Genomic DNA, 11,166 nt, shown 5'->3' with positions numbered 1-11,166 from the left:
TTCCTTCGGTCTGCAACATAATGACAAATTAGCTAAATTGTTGTGTCAACTAGGCTCACTAACCTGATCATCACATAGGCTCATTGGCCTAATTTCCCCAAGCGCTATGGAATCAAGTTCATAAGTATCTTGTCTCACTAGCCTAATACATCATACATATCCAAGAACATAGGCCTTAATGGAACTCATATCACCAGTCTAATAATAAGAATTCTCTAACTCAATTACACAAGAAAACCAAACTTAAAATATATCAGCGCCTTGATCCAATGGCCTAACATTTCTATACATACAGAGGCATGTGCGCCTTAGTAAAATTCTGGCTCAACAACCTCATTATCACATGTACATGTACATTACAATTTTGGGTCTAGGTCAAGAGTTTTACATCTCCCCCTTACTTATACATTGTCCTCAATGCATTGTATAATCAAAATTATAATAGTTGTTGCAACATAGTGTCCTCATGATTTCAGTTAGCCTTTGTGGGTTAATTGTTCATATGTCACATTGTTGGCTTAGCTTTGGGCTTCCTCAACTCCCTATGCTATTCATGCACCAACATGATCTATTCCCAACCTTGATGAGTGTGCAATCTGACACGATCACCATCATAAATATGTTAAGACATCAAATAAAGTAATTAATACTTGCAATAATTGCTTCATGTATATTTTTTCTTCCAGAAAGAACAAGAACAACCATACAACACACAATTAACAACAAGAATAAATCACAATGTATCATTTGAGTTGATGAGAAAATCAAATCCGACATTTAAATTCACATAGCATTATCCTTACACTTTTGGCTACATCATGTTGCCAATAATTTGTAGTCGCTGATGAAAATCTAGTGGTGATGATATCTTTCCTTCAATAATGAAATATAAACATGACATTTGATACCACCTATATTGATTTGTCCTATTTAGCACTCTTTGTGTGTCACTGGTTCATTGAAACCTATCCTACTGCTTGTTGGAGCATATGTCTGGGGGGACATTATCAACATATTATTTTCAAAACGTTTACTTGAACCAAATGGTATATTGGTTATGTTGTTCTAGGATATACCTAACAACCTTTTTCCAATTATTGGATAAATCCAATATATACTATAACCCTGACATCTATACGATCATTACCTAACTTTTTCAAGACAAGTTGTTTTTCCACAATCACGGTGACTAGGATAGAATCTTAGATCACTGATGCTAGAAAACCAAGAATCACAATGAAAATACTTTGCTTAGTGAAACAATATAATGTAGTAAATCAATCATGTGCACAATAAGAATAATATGTGTAACCCAGCATCATTATATTATCAACATATAATACAATTGTTTAGGGCTCTCATACTATGGATAACTACCCTCGTACATCACTAGTACAAGATACAAGATACAATGACAATCTCACTGATCTAGTACACAATCACAACCTATAAGTCATATCTCATATTGTCGGTCTATCACTCCTGATCTGTGACAATCACAACTCTGCCTCTATCAATGAACCAATTCCATCTGGCCACTAAACACAACTCCATCTTCTCTCATGTTGATCATAAGTCTATCTACACATAAACACATCAAGACTTTGTTTGTGAATAACTGCCTCTGCCCACTACTTCTCCTCAGCTACTCAGGGTATTCTTCCCACTATAGCCTTCCATTATTGTTATATTAAGGCTAACATAGGGTAGGAGGGTTGACACCTATCACTCCTACAATTCTCTTCTCCAACAATGAACACGGGTTGTCATAAACTACTCCTCTAGCTCACCAAACCTAAGCTCTAAACTGCTCCTCTAGCCGCCTCCTTTGTCCATCAAGGAGCTACTCATAGGCTTATCAACCCTTCACCCAATCATGCAACAGTCTAAATTCCTTCTTGTTTGCTTCTCTAGGGATACTTTGGACCCTTTCTCGCTACCCTCCAACAGTCCACAAGGTGCCCAATACTTTTGTAATCAACTCAACATAAATTCATCACAACAATACATACCTCTGGTTGTGCTTATTGTTGTAGCTCCTCATTGATTAGGGCACCTAACAGTAGTTGTTTCAGCCCATTAAACACCTACAATAGTCACCTAGAGGTTGTTGCCTTTCTCCCACAAGACCCTACTATCCTTTGCTGCTCCTTTTGGCTACTTGTTCCAGCTTGTCAAGGACTACGACCCTCACAAACTTCACCTATAGGACTGCAACCAGGTCTGCACTTGAGGACTAGGGTTGCTACTTAGTAAAACAAAGAAAACTTCCCTCAAAAACCCCATGCACAAGCTTCCGGAACATGCCTTAAGGCAAGAGACCCTCCCCTGCTCTATCTTAGACCTGTAGTAGAAACTAAACCAACCAAAACAGGCCCTAAAACACATTTTTCTTCCTCCTCCTATAGCTTTGCTACTTCAGATGAGTAGTTTATGAATTGATTCACCTTTGGATGTGTTGAAATGAGTCCAAACTAACCTTATATTTATACACAATAGAAGGGCTCCAACAAATTGCATAAAGAGGGCTTGCCAACCTGTCATGTGACTCGTCCAACTCAAGCCTACATGAACTTCATGCCACAAGCGCACACTTTATCTTCAAAAATTCATATCTTTGCATAGACAACTCAAAATTTGATGATTTTCATTGCGTTGGATTCCTCTCAATGTCCTATATCATCTCCATCCATCACATGTCCAGTAGGCCTCATGGATTCACACCCACATGGTTGGGTGCAAAGCCCACATCTTGGGTTCCAAGCCCACAATGCCCTATTATGATGCTCCAATCTCCAAACCTCGAACCCTAGGGCTTGGAGTACCTCCAAAGCTATTAAAAATCAACACTCTCTCTTAGCGAGGGAGGTACTTCCAAGACTAGGAAGTATCTCATCATCATCATCATTACTCACAACACTTACTCAACTCCTAGCGCTCATAACTGCAGCAATACCTGCAACAATAACTACAGCATGAACTATGCCTCTCTCATAATTGTCGTTGCCACTGGAATAATCCAACTTCTTCTTATTCTATTGAAATGTCTTCCACTCTCTCCATGATTCCTTCTTAGTTGTTGTAGGAGCACCCTTTCTCCCCACTGACCACGTGCTCTTCTTAGGCTGCAAAGTCTCCCTCTAAATCTACAAACTCCTGCTAGAAAATGACTCCCTTTTAGCCTCTGGAACCTGGATCTTCTTCTCTAGAACATGTACTAGCTCCTCTAAAGCCTGCACCTGCACCCGCTTCTCTGGAACTTGCACTTAGTCCTCTGTCTTCTTCTTCCCATGATATATAGGCTTGCCCATCAAGCTATATATACCATGCTCTCTAACTCCAATCACCACACCTGTGGAGCTAGAGACTCTAGGCCTGAGTCTTGCCTTCCCATTATGGAACAAGACCTCAAACCCCTTCTACTTGATTCCTGAGATAAATATCACACTATATCTAAGTCCTGGTACAAATAGTACATCCTAAATTTGCATCACTTATCCTGACTCCATCCTGAATGACATAACTCCTGATCCTCGAATCCCCTTCTGACTCTTGTCGCCCAACACCATGTGCAACTTCGAGTCTCACTTAGCTAAAGTCTTGAATACCTCCTGTAACCCTATCATATGTTTCGACGGACCATTGTCCACATACCATGCAGCCTCATCAATGATACCTTGTGAGAAATGAGAGGTCAAGGCAAAGTCCTCCTCCTCCAATCTCCTGGTAAGATCATCTATCTCAACAAAAGTGGAAACATAGGTGAATTTCTTCCCTTTCTTCTTCTCACCATCCCCCATCTTCTTCTTCATCAGACATCTCGATAAAAAATGACCCATCTCGCCACACTTGAAACACTTGATCTTACTCAAGTCCTTCCTCTGTGTATCTTTCATTCATTCTGCAAATGCCACATCATCATATGAAGCCTTCTTCTTCATATGAAGATCCTCACTCGTAACTCCTCTTGAATGAAGCCATCCCACAACCTATTCCAGTCTAACAACTTCTCTCTAGCAACGATCCCCTTGATGAAGGACTTTCATTCCTAGGTGAACCATTTCAAAGTAATCCTCACCATATCAAAATATAAAATAGTCACATCGATGACAGCGATTTCATCTTTGACCTTTTCCAACCTCATTAGATACTAAGTCACTCTTTCACCCTACATGATCTTGGTGAACTTCAACTTATCCTCCAATAATAGTACCCGGTTCTCGTTCTTATTCTGGAACAAATTCTGAAGAGCCATCCACATCTCATGTGCAGTGTTCTTCCTAGACAAATGAGGTATTAGGGGTCCTTCACACCATCTAGGATGATCAATCTCACCTTCATATCCAATTCCTCGTACACTTCCAGCTCCTTAGGGTCAGTCGGCTTCTTGATGAATTTCTCAGCGAATTCCCAGATCATTTTGAGCTGCAAGACCAACTTGATCCTTTCCTTCCATGGAATATAGTTGGACAACCCTTCCTACCTGTCCTCATACTGGATACCAACCTACAACTTCGACATTGTAATGAGCATTTCACCTACAATGTGACCAACTCCCTCTTAAGATGTATTGACGAAGTACACCATGATTCACTATCCTTCAACGTAACTCAGACATGCTTTGATACCAAGTTGTTTTTCCATGATCCGCGTGACTAGGATAGAATCTTAGATCACTTACGCAACCAAACTAAGAATCACAATGAATCTACTTTGCATGACGGAACAATATAATGCAGTAAATCAATCATGTGGACAGTAAAATCAATAACAACAATATATGTAACCCAATGTCGTTATATTATCAACATGTAATACAACTGTCTAGGGCTCTTGTACTAGGGATAATGACCCTCATACATCACTAGTACAAGATACAAGATACAATGACAATCTAATTAATCTAGTGCACAATCATAGCCTCTATGTCATATATCGTCTTTTCGGATTGTCGCTCTCAATCTGTAGTAATCACAACTCTGCATCTATCAATGAACCAAGTTCATCTTGCCACTAAACACTGCTCCACTTGCTCTCACATTGATCGTACATCCATATACACATCAACACATCGAGACTCTATTTGAGTTGTTCAAAACTCCATTTGTGAACAACTCTCTCTACCCACTGCTTCTCCTAAGATACGCAAGGTCTTCTTCCCACTATAGCCTTCCATTGTTGTTGTATGAGGGCAACCTAGGGTTGGAGGGTTTCCACCTATGACTACTGCAAGTCTCTTCTCCAGCAATGAACATGGTTGTCATAAAATGCTCCTCTAGCTTCCAAACCTAAGCTCTAAACTACCTCCTCTAATAACCTCCTTTGTCCATCAAGGAGCTACTCATAGGCTTATCAACCCTTCACCCAATCATGCAACAGTCCAAAGTCCTTCTTGTTTGCTTCTCTAGGGAAACTTTAGAACCTTTCTCGTTTCCCTCCAATAGTAAACAAGGTGCCTAATACTTCTTTCCAATTCTTGGACACTATCCAACTAGTAATAAACTCAACATAAACTCATCACAACAATACATACCTTTGGTTGTGTTTGTTGTTGTAGCTCCTCACTAGGCACCTAATAGTTGTTGGTGTAGCCCATTAAACAACTCCAACAATCACCTAGATGTTGTGACATTTCTCCCATGAGACCCTACTATCTTTCATTTCTCCTTTTAGCTACTTGTTCCAACTTGTTAAGGATTGTGTCCCTCACAAACTTCACCTACAAGAATACAAGACTAGGGTTGAGGCTTAGTAAAACAGAGAATATTTCTCTCAAAAAACCCATGCACAAGCTTCCATAACTTGCCTTAAGGAAAGTGACCCTCTCTTGCTCTATCTCATACCTGTAGTAGTCTACATTAAACCAACCAAAACAGGCCCTAAAACAGATTTGTATTCCTCCCCCTAGAGCTCAATTGCTTCATATGAGTAGTCTATGAATTGATGCACCTTTAGATGTGTTGAAATGACTCCAAACTCACCTTCTATTTATACACAATAGAAGGGCTCCAAAAAAGAGGGCTCGTCAACCTGTCATGCGACTTGTTCAACTCTAGCCTACATGAACCTCATGCCACAAGCCCACACTTTACCTTCAAAAATTCATATCTCCACATAGACAACTCAAAATTTGATGATTTTCATTGCATTAGATTCCTCTCAATGCCCTCTATCATCTCCATCCATCACATGTCTAGTAGGCCTCATGGATTCACTCCCACATGCTTGGGTGAAAAGCCCACTTCTTGGGTTCCAAGCCTAGAATTCCCTATTGTGGCACTCCAACCTCCAAACCTCGAACCCTAGGGCTTGGAGTACCTCCAAAGCTATAAAAAATCAAAATTTATAACAGTATCATAAATAGGATAATTCCCACCAAATAGAAGTCCAATGAGCAGGCCAACAACACCACGCACAACAATAAGCTTTGCAAGTTTTTCATCATATAATAGGTTATCCAGAGCATGAATTACAACAAGGTGGGTTGGACTAAACTCTATAGTAAGAAGGGAAACTAGAGTTTCAACGCATCTACTAACAACTAGCATATATCTAATTCTTGAATTTTCAAAGAGAGCACAACACAACCCTGCAATATTCTCTTTCATCCCCATGGAACGATTTGACAAGAGCATTCAACATAACACTTCCACTGCATTTTTTTCAAAATCAATAGCAACCAAATCCCTTAAAGGATTTTGAAACAACAACCTAATCAATGCACCAATTGTAGCATGTTGATCATTTTTTTACCTAGAGCATGTAAAATTTGATATTGATCATCAACAGTTGTGAGGAGGAACGTTTTAGCTTGCCAAGTACCATCCCCAACCATTTTCCGCATATCCATTGGGATTGAAATTCATTGTGGACACTCGAATATTTAAAAAATCACAATATGGGAGATGATGTAAAGTATCTATATCATTACCCTTGCACCCTTCTAATGTTGCATAAAGCTTGGTATCTTCCCCTAAATTATTTAGACTGGCAGTGAATAATATAGGATCAATTTTGGAACTAATGGCACTTTCTTGTTGAGTTCGCATAACTCACTTTATTTTTGCATGTATACTCATTTGACACTTTGAGATAACTAAATCTTATATGGAATCATGTATTTCAATTGGAATAAAATGCTCATCACCAACTATGCACTCTTGTTTTCTTGTTCAAAATACCTACATTTCAAAATATATTTCCAATTTCATAACTTTCTTAACAATCAATTATGCTTTAACTCGTATAACTCCATGGCAAGCTGAATATTGATTCCTCTCAAAATAAATATAACAAGTTATAAATGACCGTATTTCAGCACCCCTGTTACTTTCTAAAACACACAAATTCAACTTTAGTTGTAGTTCGGATTCATAAGAAGGCCCACTTCCAACTTCAAAAAGTTCACATCAAAAATACATATCCCATGCTAGGTCTAATCCAAACATGAGCTCATCTCTATCAAAGCTTGAAGTGAATTGTCAAAACTGTTCTCTAAAGTTGTTGTTATGATATTAGATTTTATAGAAGGGCCTTTTAAGCTTCAATTTCCAAAATTTCTCTTCTACAAAGATGAAAAGTTTCTTCAATATATTAGGGTTAATGCACAGTTCACAACTACCTTGCAACCACCACTTTTCAGCCATTCATAGTATGAGCTTCAAGTCTTGCATAATATATATAAGGAACACAAACATTTCTGAATTGTATACAATCCACTCTCACCATAATATGAACTGAAAATCTTGGTAGGCTCAAAGTTCCACACAAAGAAAGCTTTTGAATCACCACAAAGGAGTTAAATTTCGTAACATAGTAGAGAGTTTAAAATTTCATTCCAAAAATGGTGGATACAAATGCTTTGCAAACCAAGCTCTGAAATTGGAGAGATATTAGAGGTTCATTTGCTAAAATTTTGTGAGATCCATTGTTTTTCAGGTAATGGTGCTTCCATGCAATTTAATTTTGTATTAGCAGGTGTAATTTCCATGCCAATAGGACCTATTTTGATATCTCTAGGTGAAATGAAACTTGTTCTCCCATAGCACCATTCAATTAAGGAATAGATTTATTATGTGAAATACATTTCTCCCCACCATAGTAATCTTTGCGAATTGGAAATAATATCTGAATGGAAGTTGTTTTTCCAAATATTGCATTTGAAAGTGCAACATTTATAACATAATTAGTTTCATTGTGGACTACAAAAGTCTTTACAAAATTCCTTGACCTCTTTATAGGCTTGGCCCTTCTTCTTTTTTCCATCGAGAATATAATAAATCACCTTCATTTACCTTGCTTCATTTTGGTAGCGCTGATGAAACATTATTTTGAATCTCTAGGAAGAACACAATTCTTTTGGTTGAGATTCAATCCAACAGTCCACATGAACTGCAAGGTGTAATAGCCTTGGGTTAAAATTTCATGTAATAAAGGTTAATAAATTTAAAATAATACCAAGCCCATGTGACGTGTATTCCAAGTTGAATGGTAGGGAAAACATCGCATTGGGGGTAACCTTCAATTTATTTAAGGCTAAGGAAATTAGCAAAGGCATTGGAAAAATAAAAGTGGAATTAATTTGCATTTTATTTATGAGATAAAGGAAATAGGACAAAAGGAAGGTGAAGAGACACATATTTGTATGAGAGGGAAATTGAAGGGAAAATGAAGTAAAATGAAGAAAATAAAAGCTTCAATGATAAAAAGGCTTCTAAGGATTAGTTCATATCTTTTTTTTCTAATTAACCTTTTGTTACTTTAGCTTTGGAACTCTCATTCATTCTCTCATTCGCTCATACTCATGCACACTTAGAGTATTCTTGTAGAATTCTTGGAGCACTTTGGCATACATTAGATTTGGAGAAAGAAGGCAAGCGAAAGTAGGGAAGCACAAGGGAACAGGTGTATCGACAACTATAACTAGATTACTTTGCAAGTAACAAGTTGCATGTGTGATTTCCTTGTTAGTGTATGGATGCATGGTATATGCATGTGATTTTTTGGTTATGTGTTGTTATTGGTATACATATTTACCTGAATTGGCAGTGGTTTTAGCCTTGCCTTTCCATTTCCTAGATAGCCATGGTGTTGTGGGGTTTTCCACTTGATTTCTTTATGATTGGTGCTCATAATTCCTTATGGTTATGGGCTGGAACAAATGCTTTAGAAGCCCTAGAACAACATGGGTTAAGTTAGTAGTCCTGAAACCTAGGTTAGGAAAAACGCTCTAGAGCCCTTGGTGGGTTGAGTTACAAGTCCCTAGAGCCGGGTTGGACAAACCCTCTAGGGCCCTGGAAGGTTGTGGGTTGAGTTACTAGTTCCTGGAGTCATGGATAGCCTAGGTAAAGATCGATCTAGTTGGTGTTAGTGATGTTCAATCGTGGAGGTGGAATCACTGTGGTTGAGGGTTGAGATGGTTTAGCCTTTGGAAGCCCTAGTTCAATTTTGTTTTGGTTTATTCCATGAGATCCCACATTCATGCTTGGAATATGGCTTAGGGGTGATTGGTTGAAAGAGAGATTTGGTTCAACCCAATCTATGGTCAAGTGGTATATGGAAGTCCTTAACTTGTCTGGTATTTTCATATATTAATAATAGTTATTCTTATATTGTGATTCATGTATATTTGTAGTGATTATGTTGGTGACATTATGGTTGAGTTGTCATGGTTTCTATGTTGGTTATTTTATGTTTATATGTTGTTTATATGATGTGTACCATCTATGGCTCTAGTCATCAACTATTTAACCCTTGATTGATTGATGGATGTATGGACTAATAAGTGTTGTTGCAACTATGTGGAGAGGATTCTCAGTTGAATCTCAAACTATTATGATCAGATATGCATTCATGACCTGTAGCTTACATGCTTTCCATGTGTTTAACGAAATGTCTAGTATTTTTTGGCAAGTCTAGGTTAAGTTTCTCACTCAATTTTGTAATTTTAGCCTTGTCATTACGTCTATTATGATTATGTAAAGTTTTAGGCAGTTCTGGACAGTGGTCTGGAGGCCAACCTAGAATTGTGGCTCAGATATCGGGGCTGCAACCTCTGAATTGGGCAAGTTGGGTTACAACCACACTCAGGCAGTGTTGTGCACGTGATTGGAGCCTTCAACTACACTTAGGACTTTTCGTGCATGTGGTTGGGAGCCTAGGTCGGTAAAAAGGAGCCCCAACTCGCGGTTTGGTCAACCTAGGGTGGTTCTTTGGCCCCTGAGTGTCCTATAGCCCTGAGGGATGTTGTGAGTTGTCAGTTTGTGGTCATTTGTAGGTCCCACTTCCTTAATAGGAGCTAGGAGGTTGGGTCATGTCATAGTAACTCTTCGTCTCATGTTTACCCTGGAAGGGTAGTGAAATTGGGTAAATGTGGGAGGAGGTAGTTACATATTGGTATCAAAGCAAGTTCCATTCTCTTTGGGTGATATATGATACCATAGGGTGGTATCATAGCTTCCAGGTTCAAACACTTGGATTGGATATGGTTATGGTTAGCCCATTTAGACCATCCTGCTAAATGTATATGGTTATGCATGCATAGTAGGTCAGATATGCATCGTCATGGTCATAATGAAGTTTGTGTCATCATGACGTTGTTGGTATTCTATGATGATGATATGTTGGCTGAAATGGAGCAGGAGATGTAGATTATCAGGGCGAGGTTGCAGCACTGGACCTCGGCGTAGCAGTAGATTGTCATACAGGTTTGTATGTTTGGCACACAGGTATGATGGTTAATGGTTATTATATGCATAATGTTATATGCATGCCTGTAATTTTGTTGTTGTTATGGTTACATGAATGATAGATGCTAGTTTATCATTGCAGCCATACACATGATGATTATGGCCATTTCATTTAAGATATCGATGTTATATGTGTCGTGCTAATCTGGATTAGTTGTGCAAATGGTTATGGTTATGATATTAAGTTATGAGTCGATATATTTGTGATATTGTGTTGTACTAATCTAAACTAACTTGAGTAGATGTGACAACCTCCCTTGAGATACATTGAGGTATGAGCTTGATTATGTCATCTATTTGGTTTATCTAACATGGCATGTTGGCAGGAATAGAAGATCAAGGATGAAGAGAAAAGTAGTGGACTACGATTCACATGACTCCCTTTACAGGCCTAATGTGAAATCTACGGAATGAAAAA

The sequence above is a fragment of the Pinus tabuliformis genome, chromosome X (genome assembly GCF_031772625.1).
Source record: "Pinus tabuliformis cultivar Carrire ecotype Pingquan chromosome X, CPIR1, whole genome shotgun sequence".
Taxonomy (NCBI): domain Eukaryota; kingdom Viridiplantae; phylum Streptophyta; class Pinopsida; order Pinales; family Pinaceae; genus Pinus; species Pinus tabuliformis.
Note: the sequence above shows the minus strand (reverse complement) of the source record.